Source organism: Aquarana catesbeiana, linkage group LG01 (assembly GCF_042186555.1).
Source record: "Aquarana catesbeiana isolate 2022-GZ linkage group LG01, ASM4218655v1, whole genome shotgun sequence".
NCBI classification, from domain to species: Eukaryota; Metazoa; Chordata; class Amphibia; order Anura; family Ranidae; genus Aquarana; species Aquarana catesbeiana.
Window position 1 is genome coordinate 858,512,279 of NC_133324.1, and position 25,230 is coordinate 858,537,508.

The 25,230-nt window shown below is 40.5% G+C and overlaps 1 pseudogene; it reads right to left on the reverse strand.

Moving 5' to 3' along the window:
- Positions 1–2,492: 2,492 nt before the first annotated feature.
- LOC141127899 (mitochondrial import inner membrane translocase subunit TIM14 pseudogene) overlaps positions 2,493–25,230 on the reverse strand; it is a 69,858-nt pseudogene continuing 47,120 nt past the window's right edge.

Sequence of the window (25,230 nt, forward strand, 5' to 3'; positions counted from 1 at the left end):
CGTATGAGTGCTGCCAGCATTGCTGCAGAGGTTGAAGGGGAGAGGGGTTAGCCTGTCAGTGCTCAGACCATACGCCGCACATTCCATCAAATTGGTCTGCATGGCTGTCGTCCCAGAAGAAAGCCTCTTCTAAAGATGATGCACAAGAAAGCCCACAAACAGTTTGCTGAAGACAAGCATACTAAGGACATGGATTACATGAACCATGTCCTGTGGTCTGATGAGACCAAGATAAACGTATTTGGTTCAGATGGTGTCAAGCGTGTGTGGCTGCAACAAGGTAAGGAGTAAAAAAACAAGTTTGTCTTGTCTACAGTCAAGCATGGTGGTGGGAGTGTCATGGTCTGGGGCTGCATGAGTGCTGCCAGCACTGGGGAGCTACAGTTCATTGAGGGAACCATGAATGCCAACATGTACTGTGATATACTGAAGCAGAGCGTGATCCCCTCACTTCGGAGACTGGGCTGCAGGGCAGTATTCCAACATGATAATGACCCCAAACACACTTCCAAGATGACCACTGCCTTGCTAAAGAATCTGAGGGTAAAGTTGATGGACTGGCTAAGCATGTCTCCAGACATAAACCCTATTGAGCATCTGTGGGGCATCCTCAAAAGGGAAGGCGGAGGAGCGCAAGGTCTCCAACTTCCACCAGCTCTGTGATGTTGTCATAGAGGAGTGGAAGAGGACTCCAGTGGCAACCTGTGAAACTCTGGTGAACTCCATGCCCAAGAGGGTTAAGGCAGTGCTGGAAAATAATGGTGGCCCACTCAAAATATTGACACTTTGGGTCCAATTTGGACATTTTCACTTAGGGGTGTACTCACTTTTGTTGCCAGCGGTTAAGACATTAATGGCTGTGTGTTGAGTTATTTTGAGGGGACAGTAAATTTACACTGTTATACAAGCTGTACACTCACTACTTTACATTGTAGCAAAGTGTCATTTCTTCAGAGCTGTCACATGAAAAGATATAATAAAATATTTAAAAAATGTGAGGGGTGTACTCACTTTTGAGAGATATGTGGATGGGTGCAGTGTGATGCAGCGGCAATGACATACACAGTCCGGTAGTGGAAGGAGGCCCAACCAGGAACACTCACGAAAGCCATTGGCATGTAGCGGAGCCACCCCTAAGATGGCCACAAGAATCACATGGGTAACCAGCATCCAACCGGATTGCTGCCCCAGTGATTCAGGAAACCATAGAGGAACCCTGTTGCTCCAGACTTCATCTCCCTCTGCACTGCTGCTGCAGATGAGCGCCACCTGCAGAGGAGAAAACAGACTGCACCTGCCTACATACAGTATATGTATACATAAAATCGCTGGACCACAAATAAACATAGGATATATGACAATGGGTACCCAGAGCACTATTGGTTATCTAAAGTGACAATACAGCAGACAGAGCCTTCCAATGAGGAATGAGTCACTCCCCTTTCTCATTCTATGCTACATTTAGCTTGAGCTTGAGTTCCATTGAGTGGTTGCATTAAAATAAAAAAAAATCATATGTAATATTACATTTTCATCTGCCTTAAAATGCTGTTGTCCTGCTCTAAATAAGTAAATGAAAAATATATAATTTCCCATTAACACTGCTTAAAGAAGCAAAATCAAACTATTTTCTAAAGTGCTGTACTCACAACTTTTTACCCTGGAATTAAAGTGCTGCTTTTGACTGCATTATTTTCAGAAGCTCCATTCCATTTTTTCTTGCTTTTGAATGCTACTTTTAGCTTATGTTCCCATAAAGTAGGGTAGCAGGTAAATATGTATAAATGCAACCTCAAAACATGCCATGATTCCAAAAACGTCTAGGCAAAAATGATGCATGTAGTATCTAGTAGTAGTTAGTCACTTTCAAGTGGACTTGTTCTTTAATGTTGAAGACAATTCGTAGCTTGTCCAAACCACTTTTTCATTCCAATGAGTGCCAGTGTTTACTTCAGATAGCACCTAGGTAACACCTAAATCCAATTATCATAGAAGGGCTGATGTTATTGTCTAAGGACAGAATGGGAGGTGTGAAAATCGTGGAACCCCCCCTGTTCTAGTTACATAATCCTATCCTTGGTGTCAGGAAGACTTTATAAATTCCAATCCTTAACTTTATGTGGCTAAATTGTTGTCAAAATGTCAGGATAGAGATGTTAAAATGGCATTATACAGTATGTAAAAGATAGATGGTGTTGAGGGCCTCTACCCTTGTTCGGGGATGGTTTTATGTAGATGACCTCTTTCATACCTATTGCAAACCAGTTTGTCCAAATTGTGCACCTAACTATCCTCAAAAAAATGTCCCCTTTCTTAAGTCAAAGGAAAATCCCATTCTTGATTTGTAGAATTTGCCCTCCTATGTTGGGCCATTCATTTTTTTTAAGAGAATTCTGCTGATTTATTGGTGAAGAATTTCCCAATAATGGAGATCACATCCTTCCAGGTAACGATTATAAAGAGTTCAGAAAAGAAAAGTCCAGAGCATTCGGCTATTTCTTTGACTGTCCTTCCAGCAGATCTCTGGCTTCATTAATTTTGGCTGTGATGTATGGAGATCCGCCTTTGTCAGGATGGTTTAGCAGCATAATGCATCTGTGAGCTTCTCTTATGTTTGTTTTATTTGCAGTTGGGACTCCCAGTACCACGGCCGCTTGCTATTTAGTCATTTTTAGTACAAATCCACCTTTGTAATAACTGGCAAATGCCGACATTGACAGGTTCTATATAACTTGCTTCACTTGAGGCTCCAGGTGTCTGAAAGCTTGTACAACATAACGGTCAGCAAACCCGGCAATGGGAAGAGTCAGCCTGGCCGGTATCACTCGCCATAATGGCGGCTCTGTGAGGGGAGCTCTACAATGTGACCTTCATGAATGACTGGAACGACTATTCAACTGTACCTCCAGCCTGGAATCTGGGGCCATTTTTTGAGAAGTTGCCTCATCTCCCCTCACTACGCTGCACTGCATATTCAAGTTACTTTTGCTTGTGTTTGGGTGTTAGGTCTTTTGGATGTACAAGCTTCTGTTTAGGTGCATTGTTGGACTTGAAGGACACAGGGAAGTGACGTTTGTTAAAGATCCTTCAGCTACATATGGGATGACTATAGTACTCCATGTATTCTGGTACCCCCCCCCCTGTTTCTGTGTTTTTGCTTGATCCTTTGGATGTGTTAACAAAAGTCCAGTAACCACAAACTTTCAAAGCTCTCCTGAGATGTCAGTTATAAATGGTGGGGTATTTTCGGACACTCATGAAAACTGAAGAACTTGCTTGGAAAAGTTACAAAACATCTTCAAAATTACGGAATGAGTCGAATTGAATGTTGCTCACAAATTTAGATATTCAATGACCTGGATAAGTGAGAATCTTCACGGACAGATACATGTTGTAAACTACAATATGTTCAAGCTCTATAATAAGATGCTGAAAAATGTTTATTATGTGAAAATATTTTCCTCCACTGCAGGCAACAGGTACACTTTTCTGCATTTTTTTTGCTATGCCTATATATTTACTTCTACTATGTTTTTATGCTGCAGGTAAAAATAAATCTTTAAGTACACTTTGCTATCTATTCTGTGTCTTCTATATTTCTTTTGATTGCTAAGGAATATTTTTTTTCTTTTTTAATGGAAAATCATCCAGATGTATTCATTTTTTTTCTTGCTGTTCTTCTTCACCTGTCTGACATATGGGTCTGTTGATTTAAAATTGCATAGATTCTCCTACTGTTCCTCCATCTAAATCCCTCCAGCCTGTCAAAGAATCCCCCCAGGCATTTTCCAATTGCTACAAGCTCTGCATTGCTATAGGACAAGAGATTTTGTATTTTTTCTCTTAGCATCTGTGTGCACACACAGGTGGAGCTGCTCTGCAGTCTAAACATGCAATGTTTTCCACACTGCCTACATCAGCACCAGTGTCCTGCATTGTACTGTATGGCTTCTTTTATGTAACAGCTATAGAAAACAATTTGCTTGTAGAATGCAACTTTCACTGCTCTGCTTGTAAAAACTTTATTATTTTCAGTAATCTCTTACAGAAAATGTTGTACACGTTAATCCTCTGCAGAAGTAACTGGTTGCTAATAATAAGCTTCACAATTAAAGTGGTATTGGACCCAAAAAAAAAAAACAATTCAGCTTCCCAGTCCTTAGATGTGGTGGCTTTATTAGGATTTGTAGGCTTTTTTTTTTTAGAGAGAGTTAAGACAAACATTTAACATTTAAACATTTAACACTGACAGGGGTACTTATAAGGGTCGGCTATTATGTATTTTTGTAAAACATGTATAAGATATTAAACACACTAAATAATACAGTTACGTTGTACAACTCACATTACTTTGGTTTTGCACAGAGTAGCCCCAATCCTATTCTTCCCGGGGTCCCCTGCCGGCGCTCCTGGCTCCTCCCCCTTGACCAGTGCCCCCGATAGCAATATGGGGGCACTGGTGCGTGCTCACTCCCGAGCCAAGTTCTATACATACATAAGACACATAGGCTCACTGGCTGTGATTGACAGCAGTGGGAACACAATGGCTCCTGCTGATGTGTCTCAGCCACTGAGGAGAGAGAGACTCAGGACAGCCGAGGTTCCTGTGCACATCGCTGAGGGGGCTCAGGTGAATATTAGGGGGCTTGGGGGGAGCAGCACATAGAATGCATGAAGGTAAAAAAACCTTCAGTGTTTATGACCACTTTGTATGTATTTGTAAACACAAATAATGTAAGTACTCACTCATTCTGAGAGGTGGAGGGGCAGAACTAGGTGTGTTCCAATGCACATGTGATAAGATGGACATGCCAATAGGAGGAGAGAGCATAAGGAGCAGTAAGAAGAACTCATTGACTCACTGCTGCTACTTTACTGTTAAATCACAGGCTGGGGCAGGTACATGATCAAGCTGTATTGTTTAACTGCCGTAAAGAAAAGTGAAGCCACCTGGCCGGCTGTACCATCTAGTAGGGCTTTGTAAATCTCAGGACTGGATGGACCAATTTTTTAGCCTTTCACATGTAAAACATCTCCCAATTTGGTTTGCATACAAGTAGCCCAATATCTTTTGATTCTAAATGGTAGCAGTGCTATGATAGTGTTCACATGCACACAAATATAGTTGTTTTACAAATACACTGACCTTCTTATCATTCTTATCCTCAAAAGCCAGGCATTCCCCTAACATGGCCCAGTTATAGACAAATTCTGGGGGAATTTATAAAGGGTGTCATGGACACCCTTTAGAATTCAGTAAGGGTGCAGCACTGAAAGTCTCGGTAGTCATATACCTGTCAATGGGGATTTAGACTATGCCGGAAGCTGTCACATACATACTAGCTTCCCAGCACAGTTGTACCCCAGCTTCCCAGCTAGTCATAATGTCTAATTCCTAATTTAAGAACTGGTGGTAATTCTTCAACTACTTCAAAATCAGCCCAATTCTGACATTTCTCACGGACATGCAAACATCTATATTGTTGCTAGAAAATTACTAATAGAACCCCAAAAGTTATATATTTTTTTTAAGTGGAGGCCACGGAGAATAAAATGGATGTTGTTGCAATTTTATTTATGCCGCACAATATTTGTGCAGCAGTTTATTAAATTTTCAGGAAAAAATACCCTTTAATGAATTTTTAGTGCACCCAAACACAAAATAATACCCAATTTTTTGGCAAAATATAAAAGATAATGTTATGCCAAGTAAATAGATGCCTAACATATCACGCTTTAAAATTGTGTACGCATGTGGAATGAAGACAAACTACGGTACCTAAAAACTTCCACAGGTGACACTTTTAAAGTCTTTACAGATTAACAGTTTAGAGTTACACAGGAGATCTGGTGATAGAATTTCTGGCTTTTGCAGCGATACCTCACGATGTGTGGTGCACGTAGGTCTGTGAGTACCTGTGTATTGTCTTGTTGTGTACCTGTGTACCTGTGTATTGTCTTGAGTATTAGTGCCAGGAAGCTAGCTGTTAGGTAATTTGGACAGGGTAAAATCCCCAATCCTCACTAAATTTAATAGGTACGATGCCCGGCGGGTGTGGAGAGGCGACTCTTTGTACATCTTGCTGCATGTATGCGTTCCTTGATCATCCGATCGAGGGCGAATACTGCTGTGCAAAATGTAAGCACATTGTTTCCCTGGAAGCCCAGGTTTTGAATCTGGGGAAGCAACTGTCAGCACTGAGAAGTCCCTCCATACTAAAGGAGAGCCAGGAACGTACACGGCAGGTGCCGGCTGAAAACAGGAAGTGACAAAATCCTGGTTGCTTCTGGATTTTTAGAACTCTTCGACAACGTTTGTTGAAATCCTTAGAATGTACATAGATCACTTAAAAGGGATTGTTTTTTCTCAACAAAAATGGCATTGCTCTTTAAGAATCTGTCACTGCCATAAGGACAGGTTCTTAACGTGGCAGTAGTTAGTGTTGGTAATGTTACTGCCACTGGCGCTGGCGCCTGCCTGAATTAGGCACAGGAAGCTCCTTTTTTTTTTCTTGTGAAATTCGCCTGATTATGTCTAAAATAAAATAATGTAATGATTAAATGGGTTGAATATAGTCACATTTTATTCCCTGGGGATAAAACACTATGGGTTAGCACATAATACACAATGAAGTAGGCTTTGCCAGAATGTTTAAATCAGTGTACTAATTGGAAAGTGATAATGTAATTAGGGGGGCGATCATAGAGCATACAGGCCTGGATTATCCACTCACTCCACAGAATAGCAGAAGTAATCTGCCAAAGCCATATATTAGATTGCATGTTTATTAAGTGGTCCCCCTGTAGTTACAAAGTACTCATCACTTCTTAAGTGAATAAAGCAGCCGTATAACTGATTCCAGCAAGTGTCAACAGTTCAAGTCTTTGAGTGCTTATTGATCCAGATTCAAACAGTTCATTAATCTGAGCGCACATTATATGGATTTTTCAATGTAATTTTGAAGGGGATGGAAAACTATTGAATGATGTGGAATGATACTAGAATGATGTTTTCATAGTTCACCTCCCTGGAGTTTATTCTATACAGTGTAGATTTAAAAATGCATAATTTGTAGTAAACAAAAAGGGTTATGCACACAAAGAAATCATTGTCATTTTTAATGTTGTACTGCAGGATTTACTAACTCAGGTCCTGGGGAACTAATAATGTACCATTTACCCCTTTCTAGCCAGGAGCACAAGCATGTTACAGTAAAACTTTGGAATAAAATTCACAATTTAGTTTTTTGAGTATATGCTGAAACTTTGGGAAATTTATTTTTAAACTATGCTGTACGTAACTACTGTACCTGCGATGCTTGTTCATATGACATTTTCCCCACTCCTAAACCTAAAATTCTAAATCAGGCAGATTATGATTATGTCTATACTGGGTGCTGACATGAGAGACAAATTAGAAAACAGATGCAGTTGCTGCAGTCTCCACCCATCTTCTGGAGCTAACTATAATGTAAAGATAACCTTACTGTAAAATGCAAAGCCCACTTATTAGATCAGGATACCACTTCCCTGTAAAAATTGCTCTAATCTGGGTCAACTCTGTCCTCACTAAAGATGGAAAGGCCTGGACAAAAATGGAAAAATTTAGAAAAATAATTTTTCTTCCATGTTTTTCTCAAAGCATTTTTTGGCCGAAAAAAAAAAGTGTGGAATATGTGCCTTTAAAATGATAAATAATATATTTATGACATGGTATTCAAACTTTATAACATGAAGACCTTAATGAAGGATTTCTGTAACGTCTTGAAGTATTGAAAGTTCTCTCAGCTGAAGACAAGTAAATCTTGGAATATAGTCCAAGTAACACTGTACTTCTCAATGTATTTCTCAAATAAGAGAAATATGCATTTCTCTCACTGGGGGCACTGCAGAGGAAATACTCCAGTTTAATTTGCTTGTGGGCTCCATTTTGTACCTCCTACAGTTGGGTGATTGTTGGGATACAGTAGATGGTAGTTTCTGTCCTCTCAGGTCTTAATTGACAGGCAAATGGTAAATTTGTCTGGCATATTAGTTTATCTTTATAACCTCTAAATGATTCCTATTAATGTTCTCCACCATTACAGTATAATATAGTCTGGTCAGTTAATTGTTTTTTTCTTTTCCTCTTCTCAATAAAATTGGGGGGGACCAACATCTAGAGTTTGGAAACATTTCCACGGTAAAATTTCTGCTGAGAGCAAAGCTGCAATCTGCAAATATTGTGGGAAGAAATATTCTTTTCCAAATTCTACAAGGATGACAAAACACATCCTGGCATGCCACAGGTGTCATAAAGACATTAAAAATACTTTATGGAATGAAATGATGAGGTCCATAATGACAGTAACTTTTCCTTCCAGAGCACTCATTCTACAAACACTATTTCTGCTGCTTCTGGATCATCATGAAGTGTTTCTTCACCAGCAGCATCTTCAAGTAAGAACGTTATGCAAACCACTGCCTCAGAAAAATACACAAACTTTCATTTATAAATAAAATGACACAGGAATATGCATATTGGCAGGAAGTTTTTAAATTACTATGAGGGTAAGGGGGTGGTTACTATATATAGTTGAAATGTTCTTAACATATACCGTCCTTGTTATTCCACTTGTAATTAAACATACAATTTTAAAAAAGCAAGTTTAGTTTATTTACTGAATAAGCTGTACTTTTATTTTAAGAATACTTTTACACACACTGCATTTCACATTCCCAGTGTAAAAGAATTACTTTCAATTTGCAAAACTACTCTACACTAATTTTTTTTTCCAAAATTAAAATTTTTCATGAAAAAAAAACAAGGAAAAAAAACCACAAAACTTTTATTTCCCATAGCTTCAGAATTTCTGGAAATTTTACATCAGGTCACCGATAGTATATCCAGTTTCCATGGATATAGGGGAAGCTGATCTTTTATACTCAGGAACCTGTAACTTTCCTGATTTCCCATCTTTAAAAATGTGCCATCCCTTCCAAAGTTTTTTGTGGTGAATTTTCCTACAATTGTGCAATTGATCACCAAGCTTTTCCTCGCACCATATCCTTAGTCCTCTCTTCTCTCTTTATTTCCAGCACATAATTCCTACTGGGCTCAGTTGCCCTCATAACTGTTTGCAAGCACAGTTACATGAGTTTAGAGAAGGTGCAAACTCTAACTGGATTATATTTTTTTGGCTTTGCATATCAGTGCTGCTGATCTCCTGCAGCATCTTTTCAACCTGTTTACATGTACTTTCTTCAGCAGTGGCTGCAAATCATTTCCCAGGGTTGGCTCCCTGATTATAACAACAGTAACCATGCCTAAGTAATATGTAGCCATGTTTCGGAGGCAGGGACAGATCCTTACCACCCAAAAACAAGAAATGGTGGTTTACTGACTTTAGTGACAGGATTTTCATGTATTATTTTAATGAAAGTTGCAGATTTAAAAATATGAATAATATCCAAACATGTTATATGAGATTTTAGTTATCATATTAAAAATACCTCCACCGTCACTCTTAATTGAGTCACGCTACCAAAACATCTTTTTGCACTACCACCAAAGTTAAAAACTATATATAAAGTTTGCAACATCCACAATTCTGTATTGCACATAGTGCTCCCTCTGCACTTCTTTCCTGCCCATAGGACCCACTGTCGTACTCTGCACACTCCTGCTACTGCCTGCTGTCACACCCCCTGCATTCCTCCCCTTCACAGAAACTTGAACAGGAGAGGATTAAGGGTGGGGGTTACTCTAAAACCCTAGCAGCAACAACAGGAGGACAGCTTCATAACAGAAAATCTCCTGTGACAGTTTTTGCTGAAATTAGTTTCCAGTAAATCTAGGACTCCATGTGAGCAGCACCAGTCTTTATTGCAACCTCTGACAATTACTTCCCCAAGCACACGCACACCCGAGATTCCGAGTCAAGCCCCTCACTCTCACGTCCTAGGTAAGCTGTCCTCATTCCAGCTTCCATGTGACATTCTGCAGAGTGTGAGGCAGACCCTTCTCCAGACCAATTCTACAGGTGATGGCTTCCAGCAAAATCCTTCAGTCAAATTTCTTCCAGGCCCTTAGCCCAGCACAAGCTGAGGCCCAACAACAACTCTTTAGAACACACAGTGGCTACCTCCTAGTGGCAGCAGCACCAGGAGTAACGGTTCCCTCCTAGAAGAAGAGGAAGAACCAGCCTGCATAGCCCTCCCTTATATTTATAATCTGCCCCAGCCAACTTCTTGGTGTCCTTCCCAGGGATTGGCTGAGGTATGATAAATATTCATAACTTAGCGATTGATCCTCCTACTATATTTTCTGGAAGCTTCTTCCAGAAACAGGCAGGGCAATTAATCACCAAGCTTAGGGAAACCTGACCAGACCAAAAAAAAACAGATCACTGCCCAACTGAGTACAGCAGAGTCAAAAACTAAACTTAGCCTAACCAGGGCAGGGCACTACATAAATAAAAATCTTAGGTTTATACAAACAAAGTTTGGTATGTACACAGTGGAATTGAACACCGTATATTTTATTCAGTCCACTGCCCAGGATAAGAAGTGCTGAGTAGCATATTCAACAAGGGTCACACATTTCCTGTTTTTTTTTTTTTTCCCTACGTTCATGCACACAATTGTATGAATGACTGTAAATTGATTGTAGATGCAAACAATTAGCTCATCAATTACATATGCAAACTCAACTGCTTCTGTTTTCCTCTTAATTACGCTGCTCATTATACAAAGAGAAATACCAAATGATGATAAACAAAGTTTGCCGCTAGAATGGAATGCCTTAAAGAGCACTGAAAAGGCTTGTTTGGCAGTAATTTTGGAGAGAATAGTCCCATTTGCATAATTGTGATTTCATTTCATTGACGCTAGCTCTGGGGAGAATGAGTAATCTCCTCTTTGAAGGCTTTGGAGGGTCTCTGGTCCAAATATTGAATAAGGCCATATTAAAGGAATCTTTCACATGATAGATGTGTAAACCTTTGGGTCCTATGCCTAGTCAATCAAATAACACTAAAGAAAACATTTTACATTTTGTGTCTTATGTGAATTAAGGATATTGCTTTGATAAGAGAATGGAAAATTCTAATCCTTGATATAAAGTAAAGTCAAAGATGAAATGGAGCATATCATAACAAAATTAGCCATGACATATGTTTTGCAACCCATCATAGCAAGTAGAAAGTACATGATTGCCCCTGGTACGATCTACTTAGCCCTGGTAGAGTAAATGAAGCAGAAGGATGTGTTTTCCATGTTTACACATTAAACAGAGACATGTTTATGTTACCCTGAAAATTACTAAGGACTTTTCTTGATGGTGTTGGTGCTAATTTGTAAAGCTTGTAAAGGTCAAGTCAACCCAAATTAAAGAATACTTGCAGACACTTAGAGACAAGTTGAAATCCAAAATTCTCATGTTTGAATGTAACGTATCTCTTCTATATTATATAATACAGACTAGTACATATCACTTTACAAAATACATGTTATCTATGTATGGGTATAATTAGAGTTGGACTACAGGTAAAATGCAGCAATTGTTATATAATGATGATAGCTGTTTACCTGTGCCTTTCATCTTATACCTGTATATAAGTTTTAGCAGAACAGTGATACTGTACAATGTTTTGGTCTGCAGAAGATAGTTATGCCTGTAACGGCGGCAGTCTCAAATCCCACTACTACCATCAGAATGTGAGGATGGAACAATCAGCCTCACCTTGCACAGAGATTTTCCAGCTTGCAAAACAGCAATCTAAGCGCCAACAGACTAAGAGTGAGCGTCGTTGGGGCAGTTAACACTTTTCACAAACAGTAGCTGCCACCATATACTAAAATTGAAGGTCCTTTGCGCTACCTAGTGAACTAATACTGAAAACGTGGATGAATTAACAAAACTGTGATAACCAGAAACTCAAAACTAACTGCAAAACCTATTTGTGTTCACAATACACAGATAATAAAGTGATAATAAACAAGTGATCTTGCACAGTAATAAATTATCACAAACAATAATGAATTATAAATGTGCAAAATTGGTGTCCTAAATTAAGTCCCGAAAACATCTAATCATATAGTTCTTCATGCTAGAGGTGTTTCTAATATGTATTAATTTCGTGTCATAACACAACTGTTAAGTGCTCTCAGAACTCTCATCTTAAACCAGTGAATATCCAGGCTCAAATTGTAAAGGAATATCCAGCCTTCAAATATATCATTTCAGGATCCTCTTGCTGGTATAGTCATGCCTTCCTGAAACCCATAGGGTAAACCAGCATCTGGACTCCAAGACACCAGACTTTAAACTGCTACCAAATCTCTGCGTACTCTGGCCGCCATCCTCCGCTCTGTCCGGGAACACGCAGCTCTCTATAGCCCGGTTGATCGGTTGGCAGGTCTGGGCACAACTCCAGCATCCTCCCTGGGGCGCTCCCCCCATTCACAGCTCTCCATCCTCCCGGTGAGACGGAGCCATTGTTTGTGTGTGTGATCACCCGGAGGACGGAGAGCTGTGACCGGGGGGTCACAGCTCTCCGAATACAAGAATAAACATTCGATAAATATATACCATAGTTTTTAGATGGTATAACCTTCACATAAATCAGTCAATATACTCTTATTGTTTTGTTTTTTTTTACCAAAAATGTGTAGCAGAATACATATTGGTCTAAATTTATGAAGAAATTAAACATTTTATTGGATATGTTTTATGGCAGAAAGTAAAAAATATATATATTTTTCAAAATAGTTTTTTTCTTGTTTATAGCCCCCAAAAAATGAAAAATGCAGTGGTGATCGAATACCACCAAAAGAAAGCTCTATCTGTGGGAAAAAATATCATACATTTATCTGGGTACAGCATTGCATGAATACGCAATTGTCAGTTAAAGTAACAGTGCCGTATCACAAAAAATGGCCTTGTCATGAAGGGGGTAAATCTTTTGGAGGTCAAGTGGTTAAGGTAACCATGTTTGCAATCATCTGACAACCATTGCACTGTTGAATAGAATGAAATCAAGATTTGCTAGATATCATACATGATATTGATGATATGTTTAGTCTGCTTAGAAGATATAGTATCACCCATCAGCTTTCTGCAACTTGTGATATCGGGGTGTCTGGTATGTAATTGATCATGTGGTTTATTTGTAGAGTTTGAAAGTTTGGAGATGCATGAAAATTTCAGTTTCAGGTCATTATTATTATTATTATTATTATTATAATACAGGATTTATATAGCGCCAACAGTTTACGTAGCGCTTTGTAATATGAAAGAGAGACAATACAGTTATAATACAATAAAATACAAGAGGATTAAGAGGGCCCTGCTCAGAAGAGCTTACAATCTAATAGACATGTGAGTCAGACTTGAAATAAGTATTGCTTCTAAATGATTTTCTGACAGCCAATTACTAATCTCTGAAGCTTTAGGCCCCCCATTACGATCAGCTACATTAGAGCCTCTTAAATGCTCTGCTTGAGGTCTTATGGCATGGTAATTTTACAACAAGGTTTAATTTGAAGTTCTCTGAGGTTATGCAGACTCTGCCCAGTACTGTTTATTCAGTTTGATCTGTTTGAGCTGGCTGTGTTCTAGTGCAGAGGTGTTCATTTTTGTCTTTGGTTTGTTATAAGTTTTCATCCCATGCTGAAGCACAAACATTGGACTTACATCCAAATGGTTTGTTGCAGACTTGCACATATTGGAAAAGTTAGGACGACACAGTGTGCAAGCTGACTTCTCGCCACTCAGTTTGGCATTGTCAGACCTCAATACCGTTACAATGTTCACCTCCAACAAAATTTTGTCTTTCTGTGTTCCAGGCAACAAACTAAGTTTAGCAGCAGCACAAGTAAATTAAACAGCGGATCTTTCTTACAGTCAGTACTCCAGCTGCAAACTTGCACATCAATTGTAAATTGATCAGCGAATTGCCACAGATGCTTCTGATTCTCAGAATTAGGGATGAGCAAAACTGAGAATTTTACTTTCCCTAAAAGTTTGGCTAAAACCGGGAATCAATTCTGTGTTTTTGGTGATTTCTTAAAGGTTCAATGGCTCCTGGGGGGTAAGAAAAAAAACTCCTGTTAACTATACTTAACCTGTTTTTGAGCCAAAATTTACAGTGACCATACACAAATAATGATCAAATATGCATATACACACATGCAGATAAAAGAAAAAGGTACTTTGGGGGTTAAGGTCCCTTTCATATGGGGCGGATCCCCTCAGCGGACTCCGCTAGCTCAGCAGGGGATCGATCTGTTGATCCACGCTGAGCCGGCGGATGACAGGTTTGTCTCTGCTCACTGTGCAGGGACGGACCTGTCAGAGCCCTGCTAATCTATATGGGAAGATCAAATGAAAATGGACAGCATGTCAGTTTTCATCCGATCCCATCCGATCCGCTGGATGGGTGGTAAACGTATCGCCATCTGTCTGTTTTGAGCAGATCTCATCGGATCGGATGGCAGGTGGGTGTCAGCGGACACATCTCTGCTGATATCCGTCTGCCCATAGAAGTCAATGGGTGGCCCGCTCGGATCCGCCTGAAAAACGGACAGGCAGATCCGTGTGGGTCTGTCGTGTGAAAGGTGCCTTAAACTTGGAGCTTAGTAATGGTGCATTAGATACAGCACAAACAGGCCATAGATAGAAGGAGGAGATGAAAAGGTTAATGTACAGATCACATACAGTGGGAGGATGGAGATGAAATGGTTATTCTGCAGATGTGTGGAACAAGGGACCTGAAGGGTTAATATACAGGTCACTGAAGAGACAGGTTGGAGATCATACGCAAAGGAGAGAAGGGGGGTGAAATGGTTAAACTTTACTTGAATCTGCAGCTGCCTCTGATCTCTACTGTGTTCAGAAAAGAATAAATGATTCATTCATTCATCCATTAGTTTCACTTCCTTGAATTAATTGCCGCCCACCCTCAGTAGATTTACTCTGGGCAGGAGGCACAGGCAGGGCAGACAAGGCAGGGGACACAACACGAGTTTGGCAGATGATTTCAGCCAATGATTTTGGCTGAAGTCAGCTGATAGGCTGTATCCAATCACACACAGATTTGTGTGTTTACAAAAATACAGAACTCTGTATACAGTAAACAATGATCTGGCTGTTTGCAGGGAGAAAAAACAGCCAGATAGTAAAGTAAAAGCAGCACACATTACACATTGTTAGACACACAGTTAACCCCTTGATTGATGCTAGATTTTAACCTCTTCCCAGCCAGTGTCATTAGCAGAGTGTAAGTGTACAGTATTATCACTGATCACTGTATTAGGCCTGGTTCACACCTATGCAGGCTGCAGTTTGCATACTCCAGGTGCATTTTGCGTTTTTCAATACATGTTTTTGATCCATTAGTCCATGGAACCAAAAACCATAAAAAAGTTCCTGGCCCTTTCCATAAAATGCACAGATGTGAACGTGACCCATAGGAAACCATGTTAAATGGACTGTAGTTTGTTTCTGCAAAACTGAAAATGCACTAAAAAAAGTCATTGGTGTGAACCAGGCCTTAGTGTCACTAGTACTGTCAGTGTCAGTTAGTGACCCTCCCAGACAGTGTCTGTTAGTGCCAGATCGCCCATCACCCTATCACAGTCACACTATAAGTTGCAGATCACCGCCATGACAGTATAGCATCTATAGCTGCGTAAATTACAGTCTACAGTATTTACCATAGTTTGTACACGCTATAAAATTCGCACAAACCAATTAATAAACTCTTATTAGGGTTTTTTTTTTTTTTACCAAGGAAATGTAGCAGGATACATTTTGTCCTAAATTTTTTTTTTATTGAATGTTTTATAAGAAAGAAAGTAGAAAAAAAAACTTTCAAAATTTTTGGCCTTTCTTCGTTTATATGGTAAAAATGAAAAACCCAGTGGTGATTAAATACCACCAAAAGAAACCTCTATTTGTGTGAAAAAAATGATATAAATTTAACTTGCGTACAGTGTGGCATGACCGCACAATTGACAGTTAAAATAGCACAGTGCTGAATAGCAAAAAATGCTCTGGTCGTGAAGGGGGTAAAACCTTCCAGAGGTCAAGTGGTTAATTTGTAGTGAGAGGAAGGGATGGGTTCACGGATGTAAACACTACACTGTTTACATCATGAGATCATTGGAGGTAAGTAAAAGGGCTTTTCCTGATCCCTGGGCCTAGGCTTAAACAAACATTTAACCCTTGTGGTATGGTGGCAGTCCCACTGCAAGGGAGGATTTTGACTTGACTTTCACTTTTGTAGGAAATAAATAGCAAATAAAAACAAAATAATATAACATATACAATTGTTACACAAGCCATATTGCATAACCCCCAACTGTCCCTGATTTCAAGGGACCGTCCCTGATTTGGAACAAAATACCTCTGTACCTCTTTCCTCCTCATTTTTCCCTCATTTTGATCTGCTCTATATAGTTGTATAGAAAATGGACTATTTATCTTTCAAAAAGTGCTAAACCTTTCATCTACTTTCACAATTGTTGCATTTGTAAATGTCAAAAGCCAGTATAAAGGAATAGTAGTGGTAAAAAAAACAAATAAACTTGTGGGTTTAAGTAATCTTTTTTTTTTTTTTTTTATGGTATAATTCTCCTTTGTCCTTTAAAATGAATGAAAATTACATTAAAAAGGTTAAAGCACATTTGGGATTTTAGTGCTTGGGTTAACATGTACTTTAAAGTGGAAGAAAAGGCTAACTGTAACTATTCTTAAGAACATTCCCTCCCCTCTCCTCCTTCCTATCCTGACTACACTGTATAAAAAAAGATCTGTGTACTTATCTATTTTTAATCCACTCTAGTCACATGATCCAGCAGCTCCGGCCTCCCTTCTGCAGGGGAGAAGAGGGAATGCCGACAATGGCTGGGACATGGGAGTCTATGAGTGACATCATGGCTCTGGGAGGCTCACAGCCATTGTTGAGCGCTCCCTTACACAGGGGAGGTGGAGCTTTTGAATCACATGACTAGACAAGATTTAATAAAATGTAAATGCACAGATCTTTTTTATACAGGGTATGCAGGATAGGTATGAGGAGCGGCGAAGAAACATTTTTAACCGCTTCCCGACCAACCGCCGCAGTTAAACTGCAGCAGGTTGGCTTGTATGCGTGAACCGTCGTAGCTATATACGTAGATTTTTTTTTTTTTTTTTTGCCTTTTTTTCCTGCTGTTTAAATGCAAGTGTGATACTGTGTTTTATTATTCCAATAACTCTTGAAGGTTTTACACTATTGGAGCACTTATATTTTTTATATGCTATGCACATCCACCCATGGGCTGGGAATGAAATGAGGAGATCTGAGGTGGAATGTGTTCCGTTGGGTGTCTCTGGAGACCACACTATCACCATTAACGAATCAAGGTCATTGGCTGCATCTGATATGCCCTGGAGGGCATCCCTTAATACAGGCTTCCCTTGATCCTCTGTAGTGGGGGATCACGGGCTTCCGGTAAGCAGTAACTCTTTACTTAACGGTGGTGGATTGTGCACAAGCTCTTCATTTAACACATTCAGTTTTTAATCTTCAAAGCTATTTTTTTTTTTTTTTTGGACATTTTACATCATATGTTTTTATTTAGCCAATTGGTTCAGTTGGACAATTACCATTGGCCAATCCTTTTCTTTTTATGTGTAATGGTGTTTTTGACATCCAGGATTCTTGTCCACATCATACATGGTTGCACATATATGGATATTTGACCACTTTTTAAAGATTGGGTTAGATTGCGTCACTTCCTCTATTCAGTTCCCTCCCACTTCAGTTAGAATCATCTCCCAGGGAACACAGTTAACCCCTTCACTGCCCCCTAGTGTTAACACCTTTACTGCCAGTGACATTTTTACAGTAATCAATGCATTTTTATAGCATTGATTCCTGTATTAATGCCAATGGTCCCAAAAATGTGTAAAAATTGTCCGATGTGTCCGCCATAATGTCACAGTCACGATAAAAATCGCAGATCGCCGCCATTACTAGTAAAAAAATAATAATAATAAAAATGCTATAAATCTATCCCCTATTTTGTAGACACTATAATTTTGGCGCAAACCAATCAATATATGCTTATTGAAATTTTTTTTTACCAAAAATATGTAGAGGAATACATATCGGCCTAAACTGATGAAAAATTTGCTTTTTTTTAAAAACAATGGGGATATTTATTATAGCAAAAAGTACAAAATAATGTGTTTTTTTCAAAATTGTCGCTCTTTTTTTGTTTATAGCGCAAAAAATAAAAAACACAGAGGTGATCAAATACCACCAAAAGAAAGCTCTATTTGTGGGAAAAAAAGAACATCAGTTTTGTATGGGTACAACGTCGCACGACTGCACAATTGTCAGTTAAAGCGTCGCAAAAAGTGCTCTTGTCAGGAAGGGGGTAAATTCTTCCGGGGCTGAAGTGGTTAAGAATAGTTAGAGTTAGCCTTTACTGCCACTTTAAAGTGGTAGTAAACGTAGTTTATTTTTTTAGATAGCTGACAGGCAGGATATTTATGACAGAAGAGACCCTATTGGTCCCTTCTGTCCTAAATGCTTCCTCCTGCCTGTCAGCCATCATGTACACTAAGCTGCACATGCGCAGCTCAGAGAATATTTACGGCTCCAATCTGTGCCGCTGCGATGTAAGTCCTGGGCACATGAGCGGGAGTGATATCATTGAGGCCCAGCCATTCAAGTGACTGAAGGCACGGAACCCGGAAGAAAGACCAGGAAATTGGAAGTGCCCGGGACCTGCCGGATAGATCACAGCGTAGTGCTGGAGGGCTCGGTTTGACAGGTAAGTATGCCATATTGTGCTAAAATGCTGTGCATACTAGTACATTATGGCATAACTCAGCTGGGGGCACCTAAAAAGAAGAGATTATAGCCGACTTTACTACCGATTTAAAGGAGATCTATAGTATATACTTTTATAACATCAGCATTGTAATAACAATACAAACAAACCTTATTTTTGACAATCCAATATAACTTCACTTCTTCTTCTTCTTTCATGCTGTGAGTTTTGCCGGTCTGCTGGTCATCTCTCTCCACAACTTCCTGGATTCCTCCCTGCATGCTTTGCAGCTTTTTCTCTGCTGTTTACTTTAAATGTCTAAGGACTACATATCCCATGATACTTTGCTGCCAGCAAGCAGCGATTTCTACACATTGATAGAAATCCAAATGCCGTTTATTGATCACTGAAACAACATCAAAGGACACCAACACACTGTTAGAAATGATTAAGCACAATTGTAGTGTGTGAAACCCGTCTACAAGACTTGTGTGTTGGTGTCCTTTGATGTCATTTTGGTGATCAATAAAGGGCATTTGGATTTCTATTGATGTGCAGCTATTTCTTCTTCTATTCACATACCCAAGGAGACGGGCCAGTGCTAGCACTTTACTGAAGTTCCTATCAGACATAAGCTAATTCACCTGGAATGATGAGTTCTTTATTCCTATCAGGCCGGTTTCACACTGGTACGACAGGACAGTCGTACCACTTTGGATCCGACTTTGCCCTGCGACTTGAAGTCCGACATGTATCCGACTTGAACAGGGATCCCCAAAATCCATACCAGATCCGAGCACACAGCCCGGCAGGACAGGAAAGGGGGTGGGGACAAGCGAGCGCCCCCCCTATCTGTACCAGGCCGCATGCCCTCAATATGGGGGTTATGGGTGCTTTGGGGCAGGGGGGGCCTGCGCCAAAGCACCTTGTCCCCATGTTGATGAGGACAAGGGCCTCTTCCCGACAACCCTGGCCCTTGGTTGTCGGGGTCTGCGGGCGGGGGGCTTAACGGAATCTGGGAGCCCCCTTTAACAAGGGGGGCCCCCCGAATCTAGCCCCCACCCTATTTGAATGAGTATGGGGTACATTGTATTCCTACCCATTCAACCTAAAAAAAGTGTCAATAATAAAACACAGTACACAGGTTTTTAAAGTAATTTATTAAGCAGCTCCTCTATCGACTTCTTCTCCCCTCTCTGGGTCTTCTCCGCTGATGTCTTCTAGCCCTCTCCAGTTCTTCTCCCTTCTCTGGATCTTCTCCGCTCTCTCTTCGGTTCTTCTCCCTTTGGCTGCTGTCTTCTGCCGGGTCTCTACCTGCTGTCTTCATGCTCTTTTTACTCGCTCTTTTGCCTGACCGGTGTTTCATCAAATTAGGAGACCCGCTCTAATGCCAGGTGCTCCGTATGCCACTCCTTATATTGGCATGGGGCGCGGTCACGGGAGCCCCACCTCCTATGATGTCACTGTCCATCATGTCCCGGGCGGTGATGTCATAAGGGGTGGGGCCTCCGGATGACGTCAAGCGGTGACCTCGCCCAACGCCAATATAAGTAGTGACACACAGCGCACCTGGCAATACAGCAGGAGAGAGCGTCAACATCAGAAGAAGAACAGAGGGAGAAGACACCCACCCCCCCATGTTGAGGGCATGTGGCCTAGTACAGTTCAGGAGGGGGGGGTGCTCGCTCGTCCCCACCTCTTTCCTGACCTGACAGGCTGTGTGCTCGGATAAGGGTCTGGTATGGATTTTGGGGGGGAGCCACGCCGTTTTTTTGGCTTGGGGGTTCCCCTTAAAATCCATACCAGACCAAAGGGCCTGGTATGCTCTTGGAGGGGGAACCCATGCCGTTTTTTTAAAAAAATTGGCGTGGAGTTCCCTTTCAAGATCATCAGAGCACAACTCGCATGCCAAAGTCGGATCAGTCAAGACGGCGATCTGAATTTGAGCCGACTTCAGTGATATTCAATGGGCTGAAGTAGGATCAAAGTCGGACCAATGTAGTGCAGGGAGCATTTTCAAAGTCAGACCGACTTGTGCCGGACCAGTTAAGCCATTGATTTTCACAGGTCATGCGACATGAGCTCCCAATGTCGGAGCATTTGTCGTACCAGTGTTAACCCAGCCTCAAGCAGTGATTCCTAAACTGACTCCGCCTGTGGTTCAGAAGGCAGGTGTTTTGTCAGATTAGGAGACCCGTCAGATTTCGTAACGGAAGTGACGTTCTGTCGCTGCCATCTTGGTACACCCCACACTCGTCCGCAGTAAGCCTACGATCAGAAGGCGGCAAGCGGACATCTTTTTACACCCAGCGAAGTCTTGCATTTCCCACACGTTTACCAGTAAACTGAGTTTATATAGTGAAATACAGTATTTTGAAATCCGTCTGACTGTTTTGATGTTGAGTTTTAAAAGCAGCAGCAAGCCTGCTGATCTCACAGGTTTGCTAATCTGAGAGAACACCATTGCTTTTAAAATTCAACATCAAAACAGTGAGACGGATTTCAAAATACAGTATTACGCTATATAAACTCTGTTTACTGGTAAAATAATGCCGCGTACACAGGATCGGATTTTCCGCCGGGAAATGTTGGATGTGAGCTTGTTGGCGGTAAGTCCGACCGTGTGTATGCTCCATCGGACATTTGTTGTCGGACTTTCCCAGGACCCTGCATTCACTATATCTGGTCTCCCACAGTACACAGAACATGGAAATGCAATAGTTTTAGTAAATATAAACTGCTAAATACCTTTTCTCATCGGCAGTGTATAACAGTCATGTGACTTCTATCAGTGTCTGGTTAAAGCTTGTAGGAGGAGTTTTCATACTGCATCACATGCACTCTTCCAAGAAAAAACAAAAAAACTCTCTAGCAATACACATCAAACTGAGCATGTGCACCTTGTCCCCAAGCCTCTGTACTATCTGGAGATCAGTTGGGGACTGTGGAAGAAGGGGAGTATCAGAGAAGACAGTATCAAACAGCCTTTTTACACAATGCAAAGGATTAACCCCTTAGGTTCCACAGTGAGTATAACAAGCATGCTTTACTGCATATACAGACTGATTTTACTGTTGTGAGTTTAGTAACACTTTAAGGTTTTGAGAATCGTCACTCAAACATTGTGTGAATATTCAGATCAAGCTATTTGTGTAAAATGTTACTTTTTGTTCACTTTGAATGACCAACCATATGCACATAGGCGTGCGCACAGGGTGTGCCTGGGCACACCCTTATCATCCTGTGTGGTGCTGATTCCCCCTGCTTCCCGTCTCCCCCCGCTTCCCGTCTCCCCCCTGCAGTGCTGCCAGCTTCCCTCCTCTCCTGTCAGGAGCAGGGATGGGGTTGGTATATATTTCATTAACTGGCCTTCCTTATTTAAATTAACATAGTGAGTGATCTGTACCTATCGCTCCTGTCTTCATTCTTAACTGAAGCATAGTCAACTATGTTTACTGCAGAGAAAGGGACTGGGGAATCTCTATCATCAGTTTCTTACTCTTTCTCAAAAGTGAGACATCAGGGGTCTGTTTAGACCCTTTATATTTCGCCAAAGCCCCATAGCTGGGCTCCTAAAAAAATAATAAAAAATATTGTAAAAAAGAATGAAAAAATAATAAAAGTAAAAAAAAAACTATAGACACTATCCACTGCCCTACTGACACCAATCTTTACTCTACTGACACCATCCTCTGCTCTGCTGATATACACACATCTGTGTTTGTGCTCTAGGGTGCGCACCCTAATGCAATAGCTTGCGCAGGCCAATGCATATGCAGATACTTTTCATATGATTGGCTAACTGAATTGAATATTTATAGAATTTTTTGAGTGAAGATTCTCAACTTCTTTAGGAAATCAGCCCAATTGTATGTAGACAAAATAACAAGACAAAGATCAAAATGCAGTACCCCAGAGAAACCATTATTTGGTCACTTTTTATTGCTCTGACGGCTCTGGTGAAGACCAAAATGCAGTTGCTATAAATTACTGCACTTTGTACATCTCTCATTGCACTCCCCTATTTAATAAACAGAGTAAGTTAGAGACTGGAGTTTATTCATAGTAAATAACTAATGCAGGGACCAACTTCTCCTCTATACAACATTCTAAATGAAATCTGGCCTTAAAAATATTGCTGGAATACAGCAGCATTTCTATTAGTTCCCTATTAGCCCTGAAGATACCACTTTTCACTGCAATTGAAAAATGATGAACTAAAGAAGTGGAATCATTATTACAAGTGCTACTTTAAGCTTTTTTTCCTTATGTGCATTTGCCTCATTACATTTATCCATTTGTAGAAATAATATTTTCTTGGCTGTAGGGGAAACATTAAACTGTGTTTTATAGGTTTGGTTTCAAGTACGATCGTCCAGCTGTCCGCAGTTCAGAAAAAGCTCTTATGTATTACGTGTCCCACCATCATCTATTAACCCTTTGCTAAGTTTTGGGTTCCCAATGCTTTAGAAATGAAAAAAAAAAAAAAACGGTTCTAAGAATTATACAGATTGTTTAGGAATAAAAATTAAAATAAAATAATGGTACTGTGATGTTGATGTGTGGCACACTTCTGATAAAGTGCAAGAGTAATATTAAAAAATATACATCAATGAATAAATATACAAATGTGGAGGTATTCTTGCAGTAAACTTGATGTGTATAAATTTAATGAAACTAAATAAAAAAAACAAAAATGAGTTAGCATATAATGGTGACAACCTGATACACATGTGCAATCACAGCAAAGTAAATGGCATAACGTAAATGACGTAATGAGGCGTAATAAACCCAGATGTCCCATATAACACTCAAAGTGCCTGAGTGAATACAACCAATTACAACAAAACAATAAAGGTCCATAAATCAATCAACAGTTAATAGATGGGTGATGGATCCCTTCACCATAAGAGATAAAAAGTCAGTAGCTGGTGCCTGGCCAATCCAATGTGATAACACCTCTGTGTGCACTAGCCTCTCACCTTACAGCTGTAAGGTAACAGCATGAATATAAAGTTATTTCCAAATGCTTCAAACTGCCTCAGGGAATCCTCTGGGTGTCCTTCTTTGGTAATCCCATCTGGTGACTTCCTATGGTAGATGGTATTTCCTCTATGGGGGTCCCTCTCGATATCCTCAATGTTGGTGGTATATGTAAAAGAAAGGTTCCAGATAGTGTGGTATCTTTTTTAAAATTTTATTGAGATAAAAACACAGCTGGTACACTCACTTGTGCAAAGGAGGTAACAAGGATACACTCCACGAGCGGCGAGCTCACACTCACGCGTCACTTCCAGTATGCCTATCTCTCAATCCTGACGCGTATCATCACGCCAACGTGACTTCATCAGGGGTTCTTATTCCTTGATGAAGTCACGTGGGCATGACGATACTCGTCATTCATTATCTATAATAGGGAGTCACCAGACGGAATTACACGTGAAGGACACCCAGAGGATCCCCTAAGGCAGTTTGAAGCATTTGGAAATAACTTCATATTCATGCTGTTACCTTACAGCTGTAAGTATGAGAGGCAAGTGTACACAGAGGTGTTATCACATTGGATTGGTCAGGCACTCACTCACTTATAGAGTATTGGTAACTGTAAGCGCAAACACACAAGTCCATATATAACAGGAGCTATAAAGGGCTGAGCAACTTAGTCCATAGGGGACAGGCTGGAAGTTCAAGGGTTAGGTGGTACCTGGTAATGTAATGGTTAAAGTAGGCTGGTAGGCTAGGCGGCTGCTGTCTTCAGAGAGCTGGCTCTGTGATGGATGAGAGGGGTAGAGAAGGAAGCGCCACCTGAGTGTAGTATTAACAAATGATGTTTAATGACACCAGGTAAAACACACACTTACAGGATAAAAACATATAAAAGGCTCATCTGTATAGGTATGTGGTCCTCGGTGTTCCCTCTGATGCTGTGGTGGTGATGCTGCAGGGATGCTGGGCTGCAGAAGGATACCGAACCTGGAAGCAGACGGACGACCTGTGACGTCATGCACGCTCCACGTGCGCTCCACGCCGGCCCCTAGTCTCTTCCTGATGGCCACAGAAGAAGCTCCCGGCTGGTAATCCACCTTCTGCAGCCCAGCATCCCTGCAGCGTCACCACCACAGGATCAGAGGGAACACCGAGGACCACATAACTATACAGATGAGCCTTTTATATGTTTTTATCCTGTAAGTGTGTTTTTACCTGGTGTCATTAAACATCATTTGTTAATACAACACTCAGGTGGCGCTTCCTTCTCTACCCCTCACTCACTCACTTATTATCTCTTATGGTAAAGGGATCCATCACCCATCTATTAATTGTTGATTGATTTATGGACCTTTATTGTTTTGTTGTAATTGGTTGTATTCACTCAGGCACTTTGAGTGTTATATGGGACATTTGAGTTTACTGCACCTCATTTAT